The following is a 7,073-nucleotide window of genomic DNA, read 5'->3' on the forward strand; positions in this document are numbered from 1 at the left end:
TATCTACAGTAGTGAGTCATTTAGCAGACTATCTACAGTAGTGAGTCATTTAGCAGACTATCTACAGTAGTGAGTCATTTAGCAGACTACAGTAGTGAGTCATTTAGCAGACTACAGTAGTGAGTCATTTAGCAGACTACAGTAGTGAGTCATTTAGCAGACTCTCTGATCCAGAGCCACGAACAGTAGTGAGTCATTTAGCAGACTCTCTACAGTAGTGAGTCATTTAGCAGACTCTCTACAGTAGTGAGTCATTTAGCAGACTCTCTACAGTAGTGAGTCATTTAGCAGACTCTCTACAGTAGTGAGTCATTTAGCAGACTCTCTACAGTAGTGAGTCATTTAGCAGACTCTCTACAGTAGTGAGTCATTTAGCAGACTCTCTACAGTAGTGAGTCATTTAGCAGACTCTCTACAGTAGTGAGTCATTTAGCAGACTCTCTACAGTAGTGAGTCATTTAGCAGACTCTCTACAGTAGTGAGTCATTTAGCAGACTCTCTACAGTAGTGAGTCATTTAGCAGACTCTCTACAGTAGAGTCATTTAGCAGACTCTCTACAGTAGTGAGTCATTTAGCAGACTCTCTACAGTAGTGAGTCATTTAGCAGACTCTACAGTAGTGAGTCATTTAGCAGACTCTCTACAGTAGTGAGTCATTTAGCAGACTCTCTACAGTAGTGAGTCATTTAGCAGACTCTCTACAGTAGTGAGTCATTTAGCAGACTCTCTACAGTAGTGAGTCATTTAGCAGACTCTCTGATCCAGAGCCACTAACAGTAGTGAGTCATTTAGCAGACTCTCTACAGTAGTGAGTCATTTAGCAGACTCTCTACAGTAGTGAGTCATTTAGCAGACTCTCTACAGTAGTGAGTCATTTAGCAGACTCTCTACAGTAGTGAGTCATTTAGCAGACTCTCTACAGTAGTGAGTCATTTAGCAGACTCTCTACAGTAGTGAGTCATTTAGCAGACTCTCTACAGTAGTGAGTCATTTAGCAGACTCTCTACAGTAGTGAGTCATTTAGCAGACTCTCTACAGTAGTGAGTCATTTAGCAGACTCTCTGATCCAGAGCCACTAACAGTAGTGAGTCATTTAGCAGACTCTCTGATCCAGAGCCACTAACAGTAGTGAGTCATTTAGCAGACTCTCTGATCCAGAGCCACTAACAGTAGTGAGTCATTTAGCAGACTCTCTGATCCAGAGCCACTAACAGTAGTGAGTCATTTAGCAGACTATCTACAGTAGTGAGTCATTTAGCAGACTATCTACAGTAGTGAGTCATTTAGCAGACTACAGTAGTGAGTCATTTAGCAGACTATCTACAGTAGTGAGTCATTTAGCAGACTATCTACAGTAGTGAGTCATTTAGCAGACTCTACAGTAGTGAGTCATTTAGCAGACTACAGTAGTGAGTCATTTAGCAGACTACAGTAGTGAGTCATTTAGCAGACTACAGTAGTGAGTCATTTAGCAGACTCTCTGATCCAGAGCCACGAACAGTAGTGAGTCATTTAGCAGACTACAGTAAGTGGAATCATTAGCAGTTACAAGTAAGTGAGTCATTGGCAGACTCTGATCCAGAGCCACTAACAGTAGTGAGTGTTGTAGACTCTCTGATCCAGAGCCACTAACAGTAGTGAGTCATTTTAGCAGACTCTCTCTGATCCAGAGCCACTAACAGTAGTGAGTCATTTAGCAGACTCTACAGTAAATGTTTAGGGTACTTCGTCTTCATATTTGTTCCTACTGGTGAGCAGATTTACGTAGCTCCTCTACCTTGTCTCAGGAATGTGTGACCAAAACAAACTCTCCGACATCATAAGTCAACCCAGTGACAACAGGGAACTATGATTTTAGTACCACGACACTTACTGTCAAGTTGTCTCTCAGTAGCTGCATGATCAAGGTGCTGTCTTTGTAGGAATCTTCACTCCAGGGAATCCAGCTCTGCAATGGCGTCGTCGAAGCCTGCAGGAGAACAGAACGTTTAAAAAACACAGTGTTGTTCTACATTTCATATTGGACGACTGCGTATTTGTTGAGTTGGAGCTGGAGAGAAGGCATCTCACTGTGCCAGGTCACGTGACATTAAAACCTGGAAGGAAGACGAGAGGGGGTCACGCGCTTTGCTAGAACCTTCTCACCTCGACTCTGATAGGCCCTCATTTCCCTCATGTCTTTCATCAGGTTCTCCTGTGGCGACAGGGCGACGTGTGGACAGAAACGGGTGCTTCACAAGCACCCATCAAATTAGTGTAGTAATTTTGAGAAACATTAAGTTTGGTTATTTTGACTCAAATAAAATTAATAGACCAGTTATCTACCTTTGATAAGCAGCTAGTTAACTCCCATACCAATTTCAAATGTTTCTGAACTAATATCTGACTAACTCAGAAATATGAAGTTATTTCAGAATGAAAGTTAACGTCGTCTTAGAACATGTTTCACCATACGTCAACTGGCCTCACAACCGCAGACCACGTGTTACCACGCCAACCCAGGACCTCCACATCCGGACACAACCACCTCGGGGATCATCTGAGACCAGCCACCGCACAGGTGATGAAACGTGGGTTGACACAACTGAATAATTTCTGCTCAAACTGTCAAGAAACCGTCTCAGGGGCTCATCTGTGTGCCTGTCGTCCTCATCGGGGTCTTGACCTGGCTGCACTGATTAGGCATCGTAACCGTCTTCAGTGAGGAAATGCTCAGCCTTCGATGGCCACTGGTGAAGTTTTATTTATTTTACCTTTATTTAACGAGGCAAAGTCAGTTAAGAACAAATTCTTATTTTCAATGTATCTGGCTAGGAAGTCAGTATCTGGCGTTAACTGCAGTTGTTCAGTGGATCAGAAAACCAGTCAGATTCATGGATCAGAAAACCAGTCAGTATCTGGCGTGGGATTTGAAACCAGTCAGTATCTGGCTTTCAGAAAACCAGTTACTGATCAGAAAACCAACGCTCTGACCAACATTTACCTCATGCAGCGAGCTCTTTCACATAGAGATGATCAGGCGGTTTTAACTGTACGTCGGGCAGTGTGGCATTGTTTCAGAGGGTTTGCTGATGTCATGCTATCACGCTGAACATGGGGGATGGCGGCAGCTGAATGGCGGTCGGGGTTATGGTAATGTCAGGCGTAAGCTACGGACACGAACACAATTGCATTTTTATTGATGTCGATTTGAATGCAAGAGCACAAAGGTAGCCTAGTGGTTAGAGCGTTGGACTAGTAACCGAAAGGTTGCAAAGTTCAAATCCCCGAACTGACAAGGTACAAATCTGTCGTTCTGCCCCAGGCAGTTAACCCACTGTTCCTAGGCCGTCATTGAAAATAAGAATTTGTTCTTAACTGACTTGCCTCGTTAAATAAAGGTAAAATAAATAAAAACTTCACCAGTGGCCATCGAAAGGTTGAGCATTTCCTCACTGAAGACGGATTTACGATGCCTAACTGCAGCCAGGTCAAGACCCCGATGAGGACGACAGGCACACAGATGAGCTTCCCTGAGACGGTTTCTTGACAGTTTGAGGTGAAATTATTCAGTGTGTCACCCACGGTTTCATCAGCTGTGGGTGGCTGGTCTCAGATGATCCCCGAGGTCAAGAAGCCGGATGTGGAGGTCCCGGGTTGGCGTGGTAACACGTGGTCTGCGGTTGTGAGGCCGGTTGGACGTACAGCAAACATGTTCTAAGACGATGTTGGAGGCGGCTTATGGTAGAGAAATTAACATTAAATTACGTTTGTGACAAAACTGCAAATTTCAGAGTGGCCTTTTATTGTCCCCCAGCGCAAGGTGTACCTGTGTAATGACCATGCTGTTTAATCAGCTTATTGATATGCCACACCTGTCAGGTGGATGGATTATCTTGGTAAAGGAGAAATGCTCACTAACTGGTAGTAAACAAATTTGTGCATAAAATTTGAGATAAATAGTATTTTTGTGAGTATGGAACATTTCTGGGATCTTTTATTTCAGCTCATGAATCACAGGACCAACACTTTACCTGTTGCGTTTATATTTTTGTCCAGTGTAGATGCGCAATGGATTATGATCATTGTAGTTAATTACCACATTTTATGCGCTAAACTATGTATAATATTGGCCTGTTGGAAACTACAACTCCCTACTGCCTCACAGTTCAGGCTGGATCTGATTTATCTCTAGAGAAACTACAACTCCCTACTGCCTCACAGTTCAGGCTGGATCTGATTTATCTCTAGAGAAACTACAACTCCCTACTGCCTCACAGTTCAGGCTGGATCTGATTTATCTCTAGAGAAACTACAACTCCCTACTGCCTCACAGTTCAGGCTGGATCTGATTTATCTCTAAAGAAACTACAACTCCCTACTACAATGTGGCATTGAGCTCAAATAATATATATTCAGCCAATCAGCGGGCGCAGCAGTCACATGCGCCGAATACAACCGTGAAATACTGACAATAATGAGACTATATAAACAAGGAGTACCAGTATAAAGACCCTACAGCAGTGACCCCAGGTATAAAGACCCTAGAGCAGTGACCCCATGTATAAAGAGCCTAGAGCAGTGACCCCATGTAGAAAGACCCTAGAGCAGTGACCCCAGGTATAAAGACCCTAGAGCAGTGACCCCATGTATAAAGACCCTAGAGCAGTGACCCCATGTATAAAGACCCTAGAGCAGTGACCCCATGTATAAAGACCCTAGAGCAGTGACCCCATGTATAAAGACCCTAGAGCAGTGACCCCATGTATAAAGACCCTAGAGCAGTGACCCCAGGTATAAAGACCCTAGAGCAGTGACCCCATGTATAAAGACCCTAGAGCAGTGACCCCAGGTATAAAGACCCTAGAGCAGTGACCCCATGTATAAAGACCCTAGAGCAGTGACCCCATGTATAAAGAACCTAGAGCAGTGACCCCATGTATAAAGAACCTAGAGCAGTGACCCCATGTATAAAGACCCTAGAGCAGTGACCCCATGTATAAAGACCCTAGAGCAGTGACCCCAGGTATAAAGACCCTAGAGCAGTGACCCCAGGTATAAAGACCCTAGAGCAGTGACCCCACCAGTCGAGACTCTCTGCCCTATCAGGACTGTCAACCTCATCATCAAGCGGCCATCTTGGACGGGCTCATAACCACATACCGTCTTGGCCAATTTGCAGGCCTGCTCGGGGGAGTTGAGGATCTCGTAGTAGAAGACAGAGAAGTTGAGAGCCAGGCCCAGACGAATCGGGTGGGTGGGTTGCATGTCCTTCTTGCTGATCTCAAACGCATCCTTATAGGCCTCCTGGGAGTTACCGATGATGGCTGGAGAGAGGAAGAGGAAGATTAGAAATATACTACTTTAAATACATCTCTTTAAGGGGATAACAGCAACAGTCATTTTGATTAATAACTTTTATTTCAGACAGTGTTCAGTCTTTAAGATTAGAAATTTTAGCCCCCCCCCCCCCCCAAAAAAATACAACTTGAAAAACTAAAGAGCAAGAAAATCCTGGCATGTTGTGAGCTGGAGGTAACGTCTGTAGTCAGTGAGTGAAAGAGAACGTTATCACAATGGTTGTCGTGGTAAAGGTGGGCGGGGCCGTGGGCCTACGAGGAGCATTAATTTAAGGTCTACTTCCTGTGCCAGTTCCAGAGAGGTGGAGACTAGACGTCTTCCACTGTGCAGCTCAACACAACAGACTGACTCGAAGAGGAACCGAGCCCTGCTTTAACTTCCTGTTCACACAATCTCTCTCTGATTAGCATCTACTGGTCTCCCTCACAGCTTCCTGCAGTCACTAGAACCAGCCTCTACTGGCCTCCCTCACAGCTTCCTGCAGTCACTAGAACCAGCCTCCCTCACAGCTTCCTTCAGCCACTAGAACCAGCCTCCCTCACAGCTTCCTTCAGTCACTAGAACCAGCCTCCCTCACAGCTTCCTTCAGTCACTAGAACCAGCCTCCCTCACAGCTTCCTGTAGTCACTAGAACCAGCCTCCCTCACAGCTTCCTTCAGTCACTAGAACCAACATCAACCAGCCTCCCTCACAGCTTCCTTCAGTCACTAGAACCAGCCTCCCTCACAGCTTCCTTCAGTCACTAGAAACAGCTTCCCTCACAGCTTCCTTCAGTCACTAGAACCAGCCTCCCTCACAGCTTCCTTCAGTCACTAGAACCAGCCTCCCTCACAGCTTCCTGTAGTCACTAGAACCAGCCTCCCTCACAGCTTCCTTCAGTCACTAGAACCAGCCTCCCTCACAGCTTCCTTCAGTCACTAGAACAAGCCTCCCTCACAGCTTCCTTCAGTCACTAGAACCAGCCTCCCTCACAGCTTCCTTCAGTCACTAGAACCAGCCTCCCTCACAGCTTCCTTCAGTCACTAGAACCAGCCTCCCTCACAGCTTCCTTCAGTCACTAGAACCAGCCTCCCTCACAACTTCCTGTAGTCACTAGAACCAGCCTCCCTCACAGCTTCCTGTACTCACTAGAACCAGCCTCCCTCACAGCTTCCTGTACTCACTAGAACCAGCCTCCCTCACAGCTTCCTGTAGTCACTAGAACCAGCCTCCCTCACAGCTTCCTGCAGTCACTAGAACCAGCCTCCCTCACAGCTTCCTTCAGTCACTAGAACCAGCCTCCTCACAGCTTCCTGTAGTCACTAGAACCAGCCTCCCTCACAGCTTCCTGTAGTCACTAGAACCAGCCTCCCTCACAGCTTCCTTCAGTCACTAGAACCAGCCTCCCTCACAGCTTCCTGTAGTCACTAGAACCAGCCTCCCTCACAGCTTCCTGTAGTCACTAGAACCAGCCTCCCTCACAGCTTCCTTCAGTCACTAGAACCAGCCTCCCTCACAGCTTCCTGTAGTCACTAGAACCAGCCTCCCTCACAGCTTCCTGTAGTCACTAGAACCAGCCTCCCTCACAGCTTCCTGTAGTCACTAGAACCAGCCTCCCTCACAGCTTCCTGTAGTCACTAGAACCAGCCTCCCTCACAGCTTCCTGTAGTCACTAGAACCAGCCTCCCTCACAGCTTCCTGTAGTCACTAGAACCAGCCTCCCTCACAGCTTCCTGTAGTCACTAGAACCAGCC

The 7,073-nt window shown here is 46.2% G+C and overlaps 1 pseudogene; it reads right to left on the reverse strand.

Annotated features, from left to right (window-relative positions):
- Nucleotides 1-1,873: 1,873 nt before the first annotated feature.
- On the reverse strand, nucleotides 1,874-5,338 carry LOC124030690 (annotated as a pseudogene).
- Between the last annotated feature and the right edge of the window lie 1,735 nt (nucleotides 5,339-7,073).

Source organism: Oncorhynchus gorbuscha, unplaced genomic scaffold (assembly GCF_021184085.1).
Source record: "Oncorhynchus gorbuscha isolate QuinsamMale2020 ecotype Even-year unplaced genomic scaffold, OgorEven_v1.0 Un_scaffold_13936, whole genome shotgun sequence".
NCBI lineage: Eukaryota > Metazoa > Chordata > Actinopteri > Salmoniformes > Salmonidae > Oncorhynchus > Oncorhynchus gorbuscha.